This window comes from Hordeum vulgare, chromosome 7H, assembly GCF_904849725.1.
Source record: "Hordeum vulgare subsp. vulgare chromosome 7H, MorexV3_pseudomolecules_assembly, whole genome shotgun sequence".
Lineage (NCBI taxonomy): Eukaryota > Viridiplantae > Streptophyta > Magnoliopsida > Poales > Poaceae > Hordeum > Hordeum vulgare.
This window is the reverse complement of record NC_058524.1, coordinates 519,013,392-519,032,691: the sequence shown is the minus strand read 5'-3', so window position 1 is coordinate 519,032,691 and position 19,300 is coordinate 519,013,392. Positions and strand designations below refer to the sequence as shown.

The 19,300-nt window shown below is 44.4% G+C and overlaps 1 long non-coding RNA gene across 1 annotated transcript; it reads right to left on the bottom strand.

Annotated features, from left to right (window-relative positions):
• Nucleotides 1-14,848: 14,848 nt before the first annotated feature.
• LOC123411809 lies at nucleotides 14,849-15,692 on the bottom strand. The gene is made up of 3 exons (XR_006613333.1): nucleotides 15,589-15,692; nucleotides 15,425-15,517; nucleotides 14,849-14,935 (listed from the first exon to the last, which is right to left on the bottom strand). It is a non-coding gene; the product is annotated as an uncharacterized LOC123411809 (long non-coding RNA).
• Nucleotides 15,693-19,300: the final 3,608 nt, after the last annotated feature.

The following is a 19,300-nucleotide window of genomic DNA, read 5'->3' as shown; positions in this document are numbered from 1 at the left end:
TTCATATAAGTGATTAAGAATTGAGGACGTCGTGTACCTTGTGTTGGGGAACGTCGCATGGGAAACAAAAATTTTCCTACGCGCACGAAAACCTATCATGGTGGTGTCCATCTACGAGAGGGGATGTTCGATCTACGTACCCTTGTAGACCGCACAGCAGAAGCGTTAGTGAACGCGGTTGATGTAGTGGAACGTCCTCACGTCCCTCGATCCGCCCCGCGAACCGTCCCGCGATCAGTCCCACGATCTAGTGCCGAACGGACGGCACCTCCGCGTTCAGCACATGTACAGCTCGACGATGATCTCGGCCTTCTTGATCCAGCAAGAGAGAGGAGAGGTAGATGAGTTCTCCGGCAGCGTGACGGTGCTCCGGAGGTTGGTGGTGATCTTATCTCAGCAGGGCTCCGCCCGAGCTCCGCAGAAACGTGATCTAGAGGTAAAACCGTGGAGATATGTGGTCGGGCTGCCGTGGCAAAGTTGTCTCAAATCAGCCCTAAAACCTCCGTATATATAGGGGGAAGAGGGGGAGCCTTGCCTTGGGGCTCAAGAGGCCCCAAGGGGGTCGGCCGAGCCAAGGGGGGAAGGTCTCCCCTTCCAAGCCGAATCCAACTTGGTTTGGAAGGTGGAGTCCTTCTTCCCTTTCCCACCTCCTCCTTTTTTTTCTTTTCTCTTTGATTTTCTTCCTATGGCGCATAGGGCCTTCTTGGGCTGTCCCACCAGCCCACTAAGGGCTGGTGCGCCACCCCCAAGGCCTATGGGCTTCCCCGGGGTGGGTTGCCCCCCCCGTTGAACACCCGGAACCCATTCGTCATTCCCGGTACATTCCCGGTAACTCCAAAAACCTTCCGGTAATCAAATGAGGTCATTCTATATATCAATCTTCGTTTCCGGACCATTTTGGAAACCCTCGTGACGTCCGTGATCTCATCCGGGACTCCGAACAACATTCGGTAACCAACCATATAACTCAAATACGCATACAACAACGTCGAACCTTAAGTGTGCAGACCCTGCGGGTTCGAGAACTATGTAGACATGACCCGAGAGACTCCTCGGTCAATATCCAATAGCGGGACCTGGATGCCCATATTGGATCCTACATATTCTACGAAGATCTTATCGTTTGAACCTAAGTGCCAAGGATTCATATAATCGTATGTCATTCCCTTTGTCCTTCGGTATGTTACTTGCCCGAGATTCGATCGTCAGTATCCGCATACCTATTTCAATCTCATTTACCGGCAAGTCTCTTTACTCGTTCCCTAATACAAGATCCCGCAACTGACACTAAGTTACATTGCTTGCAAGGCTTGTGTGTGATGTTGTATTACCGAGTGGGCCCCGAGATACCTCTCCGTCACACGGAGTGACAAATCCAAGTCATGATCCATACTAACTCAACTAACACCTTCGGAGATACCTGTAGAGCATCTTTATAGTCACCCAGTTACGTTGCGACGTTTGATACACACAAAGCATTCTTCCGGTGTCAGTGAGTTATATGATCTCATGGTCATAGGAACAAATACTTGACACTTAGAAAACAGTAGCAACAAAATGACACGATCAAGATGCTACGTCTATTAGTTTGGGTCTAGTCCATCACATGATTCTCCTAATGATGTGATCCCATTATCAAGTAACAAAACTTGCCTATGGCCAGGAAACCTTGGCCATCTTTGATCAACGAGCTAGTCAACTAGAGGCTTACTAGGGACAGTGTTTTGTCTATGTATCCACACAAGTATTGTGTTTCCAATCAATACAATTATAGCATGGATAATAAACGATTATCATGAACAAAGAAATATAATAATAACTAATTTATTATTGCCTTTAGGGCATATTTCCAACAGTCTCCCACTTGCACTAGAGTCAATAATCTAGTTCACATCACCATGTGATTCCAACGAATCCAACACCCATATAGTTATGGGGTCTGATCACGTCTTGCGCATGAGAGAGGTTTTAGTCAACGGTTCTGAAATTTTTAGATCCGTGTGTTCTCTACAAATCTTTATGTCATCTTATAGATGCTGCTACTATGTGCTATTCGGAAATACTCCAAATATCTACTCTACTATACGAATCCGTTTCACTACTCATAGTTATTCGGATTAGTGTCAAATCTTACATCGACGTAACCCTTTACGACGAACTCTTTAACCACCTCCATAATCGAGAAAAATTCCTTAGTCCATCAGTTACTAAGGATAAATTTTGACCGCTGCTAGTGATTCAATCATGGATCACTCTCTGTACCTCTCAACAGACTTGCTGCAAGGCACACATCAGGTGCGGTACTCAGCATGGCATACTTTAGAGTCTACGGCTAAGGCATAGAAGACGACCTTCGTCTATTCTCTTTATTCTGCCGTGGTCGGGTTTTGAGTCTTACTCAAATTCACACCTTACAATGCAACCAAGAACTCCTTCTTTGCTGATCTATTTTGAACTCCTTCAAAACTTGTCAAGGCATGCATCTTGTTGAAACTTCCATTAAGCGCTTTCGATCTATCTCCATAGATCTTTGATGCTCAACGTTCAAGTAGCTCAATCCAGGTATTCCTTTGAAAACTCCTTTCAAACAACCTTGTATGCTTTACAGAAATTCTACATTACTTCTGATCCACAATATGTCAACCACATATACTTATCAGAAATTCTATAGTGCTCCCACTCACTTCTTTGGAAATACAAGTTTCTCATAAACCTTGTACAAACCCAAAATCTTTGATCATCTCATCAAAGTGTATATTCCAACTCCGAAATGCTTGCACCAGTCCATTGAAGGATCGCTGGAGCTTGCATACTTGCTAGTATCCTCAGGATTGACAAAACCTTCTGGTTGTATCATATACAATCTTTCCTCAAGGAAACCGTCGAGGAAACAATGTTTTTGCCTTCCTATGTGCAATATTTCACAAATAATGCAGCAACTACTAACATAATTCCAACAGACTTTTAGCATCGCTACGAGTGAGAAAGTCTCATCATAGTCAACTATTTGATCTTGTCGGAAATATCTTTGCGACAAGTCGAGCTTTTCTTAATAGTAACAATTCACCATCATCGTCTGTCTTCCTTTAAAGATCCATCTTTACTCAATAGTCCTATGACCATCAGGTAGTTCTTCCAAAGTCTACACTTTGTTTTCATACATGGATCCTCTCTCGGATTTCATGGCCTCCAGCCATTTGTCGGAATCCGGGCCCACCATTGCTTTCTCCATAACTCGTAGGTTCACTGTTGCTCAACAACATGACCTCCAAGACAGGGTTACCGTACCACTCTGCAGTAGTACGCGACCTTGTCAACCTACGAGGCTTGTAGTAACTTGATCCGATGCTCGATGATCACCATCATCAGCTTTCACTTCAATTGGTGTAGGCGCCACAGGAACAACTTCCTGCGCCCTGCTACACACTGGTTGAAGTGATGGTTCAATAACCTCATCAAGTTCTACCACCCTCCCACTCAATTCTTTCGAGAGAAACCTTTCCTCGAGAAAGGATCCGTTTCTAGAAACAAACACTTTGCTTTCGGATCTGAGATAGGAGATGTACCCAACTGTTTTGGATATCCTATGAAGATGCATTTATCCGCTTTGGGTTCGAGTTTATCAGACTGAAACTTTTTCACATAAGTGTCGAAACCCCAAACTTTCAAGAAACGACAGTTTAGATTTCTCTAAACCTCAGTCTATACTGTGTCATCTCAACAGAAATACGTGGTGCCCTATTTAAAGTGAATGCGGTTGTCTCTAATGCTTAACCCATAAACGATAGTGGTAATTCGATAAGATACATCATAGCATGCACCATACCAAATAGTGTGTGGCTATGACGCTCAGACACATCATCACACTATGATGTTCTAGGTGGCATGAACCGCGAAACAATATCCACATTGTCTTAACTGCGTACCAAAACTCGTAACTCAGATATTCATTTCTATGATCATATCGTAGACAGTTTATCCTCTTGTTACGACGAACTTCACTCCGAAACAGAATTGAACTTTTCAATATTTCAGACTTGTGATTCATTAAGTAAATACTCTTGTATCCACTCAAATCGTCATTGAAGTAAGAACATAATGATATCCACTGCGTGCCTCAGCACCCATTGGACTGCATACATCAAAATGTATCACTTCCAACAAGTTACTATCTTGTTTCATCTCAATGAAAACAAGACCTTGCTCATGTGGTATGATTTGCATGTCACTAGTGATTCAAAATCAAGTGAGTATAAAGATCCATCAGCGTGGGGCCTCTTCATGCAATTTATACCAACATGACTCAAGCGGCAGTGCCACAAGTAAGTGGTACTATCATCATTACCTCATATCTTTTGGCACCAATATCATGAACATGTGTAACACTACGATCGAGATTCAATAAACCATTGAAGGTGATTATTCAAGAAAATAGAGTAACCATTATTCTCTTTAAATGAATAATCGTATTGCAATAAACACGATCCAATCATGTTCATGCTTAACGCAAGCACCAAATAACAATTATTTTGGTTTAACACCAATCCCGATGGTAGAGGGAGCGTGCGACGTTTGATCATATCAACCTTGGAAACACTTCCAACACGTATCGTCACCTCGCCTTTAGCTAGTCTCCGTTTATGCCGTAGCTTTCATTTCGTGTTACTAATCACTTAGCAACCAAACCGGTATCCAATACCCTCGTGCTACTAGGAGTACTAGTAAAGTACACATCAACATCATGTATATCAAATATACTTCTTTCGACTTTTGCCAACCTTCTTATCTACCAAGTATCTAGAGTTGCTCCGCCTCAGTGACCGTTCCCCTCATAACATAAGCACTTAGTCCCGGGCTTGGGTTTAATCTGGGGTCTCTTCATTAGTGCAGCAACTGCTTTGCCGTTTCACGAAGTATCCCTTCTAGCCCTTGCCTTTCTCAAAACTTAGTGGTTTTACTAACCATCAACTATTGATGCTCCTTCTTGATTTCTACTTCCGCAGTGTCAAACATCGCAAATTGCTCAAGGATCATTGTATCTATCCTTGATATGTTATAGTTCATCACGATGCTCTCACAGCTTGGTGGCAGTGACTTTGGAGAACCATCACTATCTTATCTGGAAGATCAACTCCCACTTGATTCAAGTGATTGTCGTACTCAGACAATCTGAGCACACGCTCAACGGTTGAGCTTTTCTCCTTTACTTCGTGGACAAAGAATCTTGTCGGAGGTCTTGTACCTCTCAACAAGGGCACGAGCATGAAATCACAATTTCATCTCTTTAGAACATCACTTATGTTCCGTGACGTTTCAAAACGTCTTCGGTGCCTTGCTTCTAAGCCATTAAGTATTTTGCACTGAACTATCGTGTAGTCATCAGAAACGTGTATGTCGGATGTTCACAGCATCCACAGACGACGCTCGAGGTGCAGCACACCGAGTGGTGCATTAAGGACATAAGCCTTCTGCGCAGCAACGAGGACAATCCTCTTCAAAGTTTGCTACTATCAACTTTCAACTAAATTTTCTCTAGGAACATATAAAAACAGTAGAGCTATAGCGCAAGCTACATCGTAATTCGCAAAGACCATTAGACTATGTTCATGACAATTAGTTCAATTAATCATATTACTTAAGAACTCCCACTCAAAAAGTACATCTCTCTAGTCATTTGAGTGGTACATGATCCAAATCCACTATCTCAAGTCCGATCATCACGTGAGTCGAGAATAGTTTCAGTGGTAAGCATCTCTTATGCTAATCATATCAACTATATGATTCATGCTCGACCTTTCGGTCTCTTGTGTTCCGAGGCCATGTCTGCAAATGCTAGGCTCGTCAAGCTTAACCCGAGTGTTCTGCGCGTGCAACTGTTTTGCACCCGTTGTATGTGAACGTTGAGTCTATCACACCCGATCATCACGTGGTGTCTCGAAACGAAGAACTGTCGCAATGGTGCACAGTCGGGTAGAACACAATTTCGTCTTGAAATTTTAGTGAGAGATCACCTCATAATGCTACCGTCGTTCTAAGCAAGATAAGGTGCAAAAAGGATTAACATCACATGCAATTCATAAGTGACATGATATGGCCATCATCATGCGCTTCTTGATCTCCATCACCAAAGCACCGACACGATCTTCTTGTCACCGGCGTCACACCATGATCTCCATCAACGTGTCGCCATCGGGGTTGTCGTGCTACTCATGCTATTACTACTAAATCTACGTCCTAGCAATATAGTAAACGCATCTGCAAGCACAAACGTTAGTTTAAAGACAACCCTATGGCTCCTGCCGGTTGTCGTACCATCGACGTGCAAGTCGATATTAACTATTACAACATGATCATCTCATACATCCAATATATCACATCACATCATTGGCCATACCACATCACAAGCATACCCTGCAAAAACAAGTTAGACGTCCTCTAATTTTGTTGTTGCATGTTTTACGTGGTGACCATGGGTATCTAGTAGGATCGCATCTTACTTACGTAAACAACACAAGGGAGATATATGAATTGAAATTTAACCTCATCCAAGGACCTCCTTGGTCAATTCCGATTCAACTAAAGTTGGAGAAACTGACACCCGCCAGTCATCTTTGAGCAACGGAGTTACTCGTAGCGATGAAACCAGTCTCTTGTAAGCGTACGAGTAATGTCGGTCCGAGCCGCTTCGATCCAACAATACCGTGGAATCAAGAAAATACTAAGGAGGGCAGCAAAACGCACATCACCGCCCACAAAAACTTTTGTGTTCTACTCGAGAAGACATCTACGCATGAACCTAGCTCTGATACCACTGTAGGGGAACGTCGCATGGGAAACAAAAATTTTCCTACGCGCACGAAAACCTATCATGGTGATGTCCATCTACGAGAGGGGATGTTCGATCTACGTACCCTTGTAGACCACACAGTAGATGCGTTAGCGAACGAGGTTGATGTAGTGGAACGTCCTCACGTCCCTCGATCCGCCCCGCGAACCGTCCCGCGATCAGTCCCACGATCTAGTGCCGAACGGACGACACCTCCGCGTTCAGCACACGTACAGCTCGACGATGATCTCGGCCTTCTTGATCCAGCAAGAGAGACGGAGAGGTAGATGAGTTCTCCGGCAGCGTGACGGCGCTCCAGAGGTTGGTGGTGATCTTATCTCAGCAGGGCTCCGCCCGAGCTCCGCAGAAACGCGATCTAGAGGTAAAACCGTGGAGATATGTGGTCGGGCTGCCGTGGCAAAGTTGTCTCAAATCAGCCCTAAAACCTCCGTATATATAGGGGGAAGAGGGGGAGCCTTGCCTTGAGGCTCAAGAGGCCCCAAGGGGGTCGGCCGAGCCAAGGGGGGAAGGTCTCCCCTTCCAAACCGAATCCAACTTGGTTTGGAAGGTGGAGTCCTTCTTCCCTTTCCCACCTCCTCCTTTTTTTCTTTTCTCTTTGATTTTCTTCCTATGGCGCATAGGGCCTTCTTGGGCTGTCCCACTAGCCCACTAAGGGCTGGTGCACCACCCCCAAGGCCTATGGGCTTCCCCGGGGTGGGTTGCCCCCCCGGTGAACACCCGGAACTCATTCGTCATTCCCGGTACATTCCCGGTAACTCCGAAAACCTTCCGGTAATCAAATGAGGTCATCCTATATATCAATCTTCATTTCCGGACCATTCTGGAAACCCTCGTGACGTCCGTGATCTCATCCGGGACTCCGAACAACATTCGGTAACCAACCATATAACTCAAATATGCATAAAACAACGTCGAACCTTAAGTGTGCAGACCCTGCGGGTTCGAGAACTATGTAGACATGACCCGAGAGACTCCTCGGTCAATATCCAATAGCGGGACCTGGATGCCCATATTGGATCCTACATATTCTACGAAGATCTTATCGTTTGAACCTCAGTGCCAAGGATTCATATAATCCCGTATGTCATTCCCTTTGTCCTTCGGTATGTTACTTGCCCGAGATTCGATCGTCAGTATCCGCATACCTATTTCAATCTCATTTACCGGCAAGTCTCTTTACTCGTTCCGTGATACAAGATCCCGCACCTTACACTAAGTTACATTGCTTGCAAGGCTTGTGTGTGATGTTGTATTACCGAGTGGGCCCCGAGATACCTCTCCGTCACACGGAGTGACAAATCCCAGTCTCGATCCATACTAACTCAACTAACACCTTCGGAGATACCTGTAGAGCATCTTTATAGTCACCCAGTTACGTTGCGACGTTTGATACACACAAAGCATTCCTCCGGTGTCAGTGAGTTATATGATCTCATGGTCATAGGAACAAATACTTGACACGCAGAAAACAGTAGCAACAAAATGACACGATCAACATGCTACGTCTATTAGTTTGGGTCTAGTCCATCACATGATTCTCCTAATGATGTGATCCCGTTATCAAGTAACAACACTTGCCTATGGCCAGGAAACCTTGGCCATCTTTGATCAACGAGCTAGTCAACTAGAGGCTTACTAGGGATAGTGTTTTGTCTATGTATCCACACAAGTATTGTGTTTCCAATCAATACAATTATAGCATGGATAATAAACGATTATCATGAACAAAGAAATATAATAATAACTAATTTATTATTGCCTATAGGGCATATTTCCAACACCTTGTAGAAAGGAGTCATGTGCATCATCTCTTTCCTCTGAATGGTTAACATTACCGGACGCATCCCTAACTGCATGTTAATCGAAAATGTTAATTACCTACTCTTATATGGCATAAATTGAAGTGAACATAAATGTTATTACCAAGTTGTCGCTGTATTGTACTCGGTCTCCTACCAGCAGGATCTTGTGTTGAATTCATCATTGTGCCATTCTGTAGGTAATATCATAATTTTAAAAAATATCGAAAGAAACACAATACTTAAAGTAGGCATAAAAAATGTCCGGAAAAAATATCTATGATGGTCTTCTTTTGATCCTGTGTGCTTGCTAAACTTTTCACAAAGCATCACCACCTACGGTGACTACAGTGTGAGGACGTGCATGACTTGAACACATTAACACAGACGAGAAAAAGTCTCACGGGCAAAAAACAGTAGAATGGAGCAAAGGTATGAGTATGACAAGAGAACATAAGTATCCATTCAGTGGTGGCAAAGATAAATCCAATGATTCAGGGATAACATCTCACTGAACCTACCAATTGAAGTCTGCGATGTCAAATTTAAAATAGTGTCATGTAAACCGATGCATTGACAAATACAGATTTTTTAGCAGAAAAATACCACACAAACCATCTTGCTCTCGAGAAGACTAATGTAGGGAATAGGGAATACCAAAAAGAATAAGACTAATGTACATGGCTGGCTATGGAGGTTCAGAACCGATGAACCTTGCTCTGCTTCTTCTCTGTTCTACAACGGTGCAGTGTGAGACCAAACTCGGAGGTTCAGGGATGCGGCGAGAAACCTCGACGTGGGCAGGCCGGCAGTGCGCTCGCGATGCAGGGGAGAACACCAAAACTACGCCGGCGCCGACGCTAGACCGCATCGGTGCCGCCGGCAGCATGGATAAGGACACGGAGACACAGTTCGCGTCGGCGGGTGCGGAGGAGAGGGAGGGCGATGACCCTGGAGTGCCGAGGCGAGGGAGCCCACTGCGTGCGGTGGCGCACACCACAACACACACAACTAGTGGCCGACGGAGGAATCCAGACATGGCCGAGGACGCGAGGCCTCTCTGGACGGAGCTGCGGGATGGATTTTTAAGGGAGCAAACATATTGCCGGCCATAGCTACTCCTCCAATCCAATGCAATTGCCGACAATTGGATTGATGGATTTCTTTGCTGCGGAGGAAATAGCGGGGAGGAGGATTGATGGATTTCTGTATTGTCGGCCATAGCTATCCATTCATAGACTGCTGCTACTCCGTGCCCGTGGGGAGGAGGAGATGGGGAATTTGGGGGATTTCTGATCTCTCTCTCACGCGGTGGCGGAGGCGGAGACAGAGGTGCGTGCGGTGGCGCATGCGGAGGAGGAGAGGTGCATGCGGTGGCGCAGGCGGAGGAGGAGATCGGGGGAAAGAACAACCTCAAACGCGGTTCCCTGTGTTGCCGCCGATGTCGTTCCCTGTGTTGTTGACGCCGTCATGACGCCGTCAGGAGGAGAGCTCAGATCCAATCGCCCGAAAAGACGCGGTTTAGAATAATAATCGGGGTTAAATAGTCTTTTTTTTGGAGGGAACGAAAGCACTAATTCGGGAACTTTTAGACGGAGGCTAAATTTTTTTTGGCGCCAAGAAAATAGTCCATGCGACCCTCTATTTGTTTACTCCCTAGGTACCATTTTTTCATCATGGATCTATAATTATGTATATTTGTTTACTCCCTAGGTACCATTTTTTTAACTTAGGATATGTCAAATATTTGTGTTTTGTTGCATTGTTCGTCAAAGGAGCATAAATTTGATCAGTTTTGAATTATCGCTCGCACAAAACTCATGCGACTCTCAGTTTACAACTACTAGGTTATACTCTTGCCTTGAAACATAAGTACAGATGGGATGGGTCGATCACGCATTTTGATGTTGAGATGGGGTGATCTCAACATGTTTCATCTTATCGGACACTACGTGCAGGGTTCCTCCGCTGCCAAGCCTATTGTGACTTGATCAATACATGACTTTGGAGGACATTGGAGACTTGGATACACAATGAAGATTTGAGGACTCTGCATCATTTGTATTTTCTTTTTCGAGAAAACGCAAAAGACTTTTGTGTTTCATTGTATTGAAAAGATAGGGTTTATGTTACAATCCTCCTAGGAGGTGGTTACAGGGTCAGGAAAAGAAAATCAGTGAACATCCCAAGTCTGTGGGATCGCGGCTTTGAGGCCGAGCGCGCCTGCCCTAGCCAAAGCGTCGCTTCCTCCTTGATCTTCGCAATGAAGCTCGTGGTCGAGGGTTGTTCATTGTCAAACACTCACACATTTCTGTGTTTCCATGCCATCCAAGGTACGAGCAGCGTCATTGATGCGAGCCCTTTGCGCATAAGCGTGGGCGCGGCTCGTCTTGCGGTGGACCACCAAGCATTGAGCGATTCCTCGCCATCCGGTGGGCGACAGGGAATCCTTAGCCAGGCCAGGCTTTCATGCCATACTTGTCGGGAGAATGGGCAGGCAAGGAGGAGGTGGTGCATAGTTTCCGGTTCTTGGTCGCAGAGGAGGCATCGTGGGTGGTGCTGCAGCCCTCTCCTGGCTAGCCTGTCTGCCGTCCAGCAACGATCGAGCCGGGCGAGCCAGTGGAAGAAGCGGACCCGCGGCGGTGCCCAACACTTCCATGTGAGCTTCCAGGCATCGCATGGGATGGAGTCGTGGAAAGTAGCCTTGTAGGCCTATTGCGCGGTGTAAGTGCCGCTAGTGGTCCACTTCCAGATCAGGCGATCAGGCGATCAGGCTCAGCAGAGAGCGCCGTGGGTTCGATCTTGTGCCATATCTGAAGGTATTGCTCAACCTCTTGGATCCCAAGCACACCATGGATATCACGCCATGGGTTCGATCTTGTGCCATATCTAGAACTGCAGGTCGACGCCGCTCCATGCTCTGGTGCTGTCCGTGCGACTGAACCAACGCTTGGATTGTCTTCTTCGGTGGAGCCAACACGAGGAGCTGGGGGATGGGGATCGCGCTCAGGACGGCTTTGACGAATGCGAGGCGACCGGCCTTGTTCATGAGGTGTGCCTTCCAGCACGGGAGCATGCCGGCGGTTCTGTCGACGACGGTCTGTAGCTAGGCAGTAGTTGGGTGCCGCAGCGTCAGCGGGATGCCCAAGTAGGTGATGGGAAGATCCACGATGGGGCACCCGAGTAGGTCGATGACAGGTGTGGCTGTGGCGGGGTCGCAGCGGATCAGCGTGGTCGTGCTCTTTAGGAAGTTGACCTGGAGTCCCGAGGCGTGGCCGAAGAGTTGCAGGATGCTCTTTATCGCCTCGATGTCGCTGTGCGAGGGGTGGCAGAAGAGGATCACGTCGCCGGGGTGCATGTCGAGGGATGCGCACAACAGCTCGGACACTTCTTCCACGGAGACGGCGGGTCGTGTCCCGGTGATGGTTGCCACCATGGCTCGGCGTAGGACGCCTTCCGTTTCCTCCATCTCGACGGAGCGGGCGAGGATCACCCGCACCGGAGTGGACGAGGTCTCGGGGCGGTCCGGGGCCTCCATGGGGGTGGGCAGCGGCGCCGGCAGCGCGGCCCTAGTCGCAGGCGGCGCGGGCACCACCGCTGGCCACCCCCATACTCGCCGAAATTTTTACATGTGATTGAACCAAAATTCCTTTAATTATAGGGAACATCAAAGATATTAATTCCACACTCATTTAGGAATACTTTGCACTACTTAGGCGTACCATAATCATATGCTTGTGTCTATTTCAATCTATAATATATTGGTCAAATGTATGTATTCATAAATAAATATCTTAATGTATGGATGTGTACCTTAGTAATAACTAATAGAAAAATCTAGAGTATGGAAGGTGAAACGTGGCAATTTGCCTTCAAATATTGAAAAGCGGCAATTTGGCTATAAATACACTTATCCCTCTCTCACTAGATGGTGTTCCTTGGTTTTTCATCCTTTTTTGTTCAAATTTCTAGTCCATGCCCTTCAGATTTTAAAATGGATTAGCGATCATGCATGATCCATCGGTTTTATAATATTTAACCTTGAAATATACTAGAGACAAAGTAAACATCAGTGACCATCACTCGCATGGTGCCCAATCTCCACGACGCGGGGAGATCATTCTTAATAGTCGAAAAGTTCCTACTAGATCGGGAGAAGACTCCCTCTACTTCTTTCCTTTTTGGATTTTAGAAGGGAAATGAGAAAAATGATTTTATTGAATTGTCGGCAAAATGACGAACAGTCGTGCCCGTGGGATCGAGCGATGCACATTATTATACTCAGCCAACATGGATGCCTCATTGGCGCCTTCAATCTATTATATTATTAAAACGATAGAAAATGAACGGCTTGGATTAAATAGTAAATAGAGAGAGAGGAAAAGAACGAACAAGATTTGTTAGAAAGAAATACACACATGCAGGACTCCACACCCCATACGATTAATCTAGCCAGCTTTATTAGCCACTATTTTTACATGGTAACCTCCCATAACACGTACATGCAACAAGGAAGGAAAGAATATATTACTACTGCCTTTAATCTGAATTCAAAAAATACACGCATGCAGGACTCCACTTCCATATGTTGCAAACTGGATGGGTCCAGTCCATAACACGTGGCATGTTGTGCTCAGGAGTTTGCACCGTGGCCCTACACAGATTAACAAATGGGCTGGGACAAACCACAAATCCTCAAAAGGAAATACACACAAAAGAATACTATCCCAGATCCTCAAAAGTACTACCCCAAATCCCCTGCTTCGTCGTCGTACGACCCGATCTGAGCGCTTGCCGCATCTAGCAGCCACACCATGGCGGCGCGACGAAGCAGCCCGGGGCTGGCACCTCCCTGACGCTCCCCTCTCCCTGTAACCTTGATCCGGCACCCTTCGCTCGGCGCCTTCTGCCCTTCGGCCTTCTCTTCCCTGGATCTCTGCTGCTCGATCCTGCCAGTGTGCGCATGGTTGGATCGCCTGACGTATGAACTCTGGTGCCAACCGGCTCTGCTCCGGCTCTTTCGCCATCCTAGTCGGCTGCCCGGGACTCCCGTGCGCATGAGTGGAACGCCCTGCAGAAGCTCTCCCCTGGTCATCCGTCCCTCTCGTGAGAGCAGCAAAGTGCAGCAAATTCAGAGTAAGCAAAGTGCAGCAAATTTAGATTCAGGCTTCAACACTTGTGATTCAGGCTTGAACACTTGTGATTTTAAGCAGGCTATAATGTTATTGTCTTGTGTGAGTCATTGAAGATAACAGAAAACAATTAAGGTTGTGTGTGGTATCCCGTATGTATCCTTGTTGTCTTGTCTTGTGATGGAGCTAGTGATTCTATTGATTGTAGTGCAGGTACTAATGCAACTGCTATGTTTTTTAACAGGACATGCTTTACGGAGATAAGGCAAAATGACACGAGATAAAAGCTGGATGGATAAGGAAAGAGATTCTGTTGAGTGGCAAACTCGCATGAAGAATGTCTTGAATTTTTCTTTCAATGGTCCTCGTCCAAAATCAGCTGTACCATGTCCATGTAGGAAATGTCTAAATAGTGCTCAGAGAAATAAAAAGGAGGTTCATACTCAGTTGCTGTACTATGGGATGGATCAGAGCTACACTCATTGGATATACCATGGTGAACAACCTGATGAGGGCATCATGTCTGAAGATTCTGATAATGAAGATGATGTAGATGATGGTGCTGGAATGTGTGACATGCTCCATACTCTCATAAGGGGCACGGGCATGGAAAGTAATGCAGATCATGATGAAGGTACAAGAGACATTCATGTGGATGATTCTAGCGGTGATGGAAGAAACCAGGAGCCAAATGCAACAGCCAAGGTGTTCTTCGAACTATTGAAAGAGGCAAAAAAAGAGCTGTACCCAGGTTGCGAGGATGTCACAAAGCTATCTTTCATTGTGAAGCTTTACGAAATCAAGTGCGTGTCTGGGATGACCAACAGAGCATGTGATTTAGTTCTGCAGATGTTCACGCATGTGCTGCCAAAGGGTCACTGCATTCCTACTAATCTCGCAAAAGTAAGGAAGGTGATCCGAGATCTTGGGTGCTAGGACAAAATATGCAATCCTGACTGCTTTGGACATACTGAACAAAATAGTATTGATAAAGATTCGTAATAACTTAATCTAATATGTTGAATCTTCCCTAATGTTGTCAGATCACTTCCTACATACAACGTCAGTAAAGAAATAAATGGAAACATTACCCCGTATTCAGAGACCGGAATCCCCTGTTGTGCCCTCAGTTGGAGAGCATGCCTTCGGTTTAGCCACTGCCATGTAAATAAAAGCATGGAAAATGTGAAATTCCTCTAGTAATCATATCAGAAAGTTCAGCCCAGCAAAATCTTGGCCACTGGCGTCTACACTTCAGTTTGTATTGTGCAAATACAAAGAACACTCGACAGATTCATCATGTTTTTAGTAACTGGATATGATACTAGCTGATGCAAACCAGATATGAACAATCCAATGTCGTATTCACAACTCAGTACACACGTCAAACATAATTTAAATACATCCAATTCAAACGGCAATAGACATGGATATCCCTACAGTCACGTAATACACAAGCAGGCTAAACTAACTACAATAGTGTATGAAGATCATATGCTATACATCAGTAGATTTTGATTGACATGAACCTTGCTAACGCTAAATATTGCCATCCTTTGTACAATAATCATGTATAAGCAGCACTTGAATAATATTTCAATCACATTCAAGCTTTGATTTTGTATGGACAAATTATGCAGCAGTACCTTTCCAACAGCCACACATGCAATACAAGCGAGTCCACAGTAACTGAAAAGCAGCCATATCAGGAAGCCCCATTTTTGTCCTTCGTCTGGCAACTGTATACGGAGTGAATGTGCGGTGAGTAACAATTCTCCATATATTTGCATCCACAATTAAAACAACTTACACAGCTCCTTGCACTGTTAAACCACAATGTTCCTATCACAGTCCAAACCTACAGAAAGGGGTAGAGAAGAAGTACAAGGACTGAGAGAACAACTATCCTCCCACAGAAACGAGTATATCTCTGTTGCCATCCAAAATCCCTAAAATTTGTTATAAGGAAGAGTCACTGATGTACAACAAAGTTTTGAGGATAACCTAGTTCTTTCCAGAAATAAAGATAGAGAACCAGGTATCTTAAAACACTGATATCTCTCCCCTGTCGAAAATTCAGTTGCCTACAGAATAATCGAATCGAGCCGTAGGTCCTTCTCCCCCCTCCCACTCCCCTCCATGAACCCATTGGTACCAACTATGACTGCGATTTCGCCTCCCCACTCTCGATTTTCCCTCGATTTTGTTCCAATTTGCTCCCAAACCGAATCCACCTCCCCGTCCTACTCGTATGCGAGAGAAACATGTAGGAGGGAGGGGGGAATGGCTAGCATTAGGTCGCCGGAGAAAAGCTGACCTGTGGTTTCCGTGGATGCGGCGCAGATGACTTGGATCTCCGTCAACCCACAACCCCCGCGTGTAGAGAAACCTTCCTTGCTCCCCCACCCCCCCGGTCGAGTGCGGCGCGGGGTCTCCCACGCCGATGCACTTGTTGCGCACCCCCAATCCCGCTCCCTCCCGTCAGCGGTGGGCCCTCCTGTCGGTGGTTGGCTCTCCCGTCGGCGGTGGACTCTGCTCCTAGGGATTTGGCGGAGAGAGTGAGGGAGGGGAATGGGTAATGGGAAGTGAAGTGGAGTGCAGAGAGAGTGTGGGCATTGCGCCTAGACAACGATTAGGAAAAAAAACCTAAACTGTCCGTGTAGAAAAAAATAAATTCCATCTCCTTGTACACATATACTCTTGAGCTGACTGGTTAATCTCCATCGTTACTTTTCTATCGTTTTAATAATAATATAATAGATAGATATGCATTCCTATCAGAAAAATAAAATTGATGTTTTTAGCAGAAATTGTGTTATATCCATTTGTAAACTTTGTTCATTGTCTGTTTAACTAAAATTTATGCAATTAATAAATACTTTAATTCCTACTTAAAACTTGCAAAAAACTTCACTTAATATCTATAAATCCGAATATTAATTATATGTCTATAATTAAGACGAAAATGCAGAGATGTTCTATTGCTCCTTTTTTGCATCACTAGGGATTGTTGCAACATGTTGTAGATATTACCATGATTGCACAATTTGTCGCAATATATAACAGTTATTGCAACACAATGAAGGTGAGGCAAAACATCGTCCTATTACAACCAATACATGTTTTGTCACAATACAAAGCCATTTGTTTGCAACAATGTCTATGTCTAGTGCCTCACTTCGAAATTGTTGCAATATGCGCCAGAATATTACCACAAAGATTTAGTTTGTTGCATTACCTAAGCCTCTATTGCAATAAAACGACTAATTCCCGCAACGAAACTTATTTGTTGCAATATCACTGCCATATTACAACGGTGATCCAGTTTGTGGCAATACACGATTTCTATTGCAACAAAACGGAGTACTTAGAGCAACAAAACTGAAAAGTGGCAATATGTAGGGCATATTACCACGAACTGAAAGTTTGTAGTAATATAGCGTTTTATTGCCACGAAAGATTGTTGTAGAAATAAATTTTGTTGCAATAGACCGTATTCCTGGTAGTGTGGGTTATCAAGAGGCTAGCAATGGTGGAAGGTGAAAGTGCATCTATTCCATGGACTCACATTAGTCATGAAGAACTCACATACTTGTTGCAAATGTTTTCATTAGTAATCGAAACAAAGTGCTAAACACATACTCTTAGGGGAAGGGTTGGTAGGTGTTAACCATCGCGCGATCCCGACCTCAACACAAAGGATGACAATCAATAGATCAATTATGCTCCGACTTCATAACATAGCGGTTGACCATACTTGCATGCTACAGGAATCACTAACTTCAACACAAGTAGTTCTAGGTCACAACACCCTACTAACATAACTCTTAATATTACCAAATCCACGTCTCAAAACTAATTGAGAGGAATCAAAACTTCTCTTTCTACTCAATGCACATGAAGATGGAGGTTTTGTATCCTCTTTGGGTACCTATCACCTTTGGGACTACTTTCATAGCACAAGCCAACTACCAAGTCACGCACCGCCGTGCTCTAAAAGATCTAAGTGAAGCACATATAGCAAAATTGTCTAGCTCAAAAGATATACGTGAAGCACGATGAGCATTCTAGCAAAATCACGATGAGTGCATGTTTCTCTAAAAAGGTGTGCAGCAAGGATGATTGTGACACAACAAAAAGAAAAGACTCATACGATACAAGACGCTCCAAGCAAAACACATATCATGTGGTGAATAAAAATATAGCTCCAAGTAATGTTACCGATGGATTGAAGACGAAAGAGGGGATGTCTTCCCGGGGCATCCCCAAGCTTAGGCTTTTTGGTGTCCTTGAATTTGGCTTGGGATGCCTTGGGCATACCCAAGCTTGAGCTTTTTCCACTCCTTATCTCTTTGTCCATGAGAACATCACCCAAAACTTGAAAACTTCACAACACAAAACTTAAACAGAAACTCGTGATAACATTAGCACAAGAAAACAAACTACCACCTCTTTAGGTACTGTAGCAATCTTTATTTCTATTTATATTGGTGTTAGATTAATGTATTCTCACTTTTCCATGGCTAGTACCCCCGATACTATCCATAGTTTCATCAAAACAAGCAACCAACTCAACAAAAACAGAAACTGTCAAAAACAGTCCAGTCTGTAGCAATCTGTATAGTTTGTAGACTTATGGTACCTCAAAAATTCTGAAAAATTATGACTGCGTGGGAAAAAGGCATATAAAGAAGGAGCAGAAAGAATCAACTAAAAATCTCTTTCTGAATAAAAATTAAAAATAATCTCGTGAGCGAAAAGTTTCTGTCTTTTTCCAGCAGGATCAAACAACCATCACTAAGACTAGTCATAAAGGTTTTACTTGGCTCAAACACAAAAAGAAACACAAAAGACACTATCATAACAGAATTATGATGGCGTGGACGCAAGAAAACAGAAATAAAAAGATAAATTCATTGGGTTGCCTCCCAACAAGCGCTATTGTTTAACGCCTTTAGCTAGGCATAAAGCGATAGAATCACGTATCGTCGTCTTTGGTGCTCAAACCATAAGTAGCCCTTATCATGGATTCATAAGGAAATCTTATTTTCTTTCTAGGAAAATGTTCCATGCCCTTTTTTAAAGGAAATTTAAATCTAATATTCCCTTCCTTCATATCGATGATAGGACCGATAGTCCTTAGGAAAGGTCTACCAAGAATGATAGGGCATGTAGGATTGCAATCAATGTCAAGCACAATGAAATCCACGGGTACATAGTTCCTATTTGCAATAATAATAACATCATTGATCCTTCCCGTGGGTTTCTTGACAGTAGAATCCGCAAGATGCAAATTAAGAGAGCACTCCTCAATCTCATTAAAACCCAAAACATCACATAAAGACTTTGGAATCGCGGAAACACTAGCACCCAAATCACACAAAGCATTGCATTCATAGTTTTTTGATTTTGATTTTGATAGTAGGTTCCCACTCATCATGAAGCTTTCTAGGGATAGAGACTTCCAATTCAAGTTTCTCTTCAAGAGATTTTACCATAGCTTCGACGATATGATCGGTAAA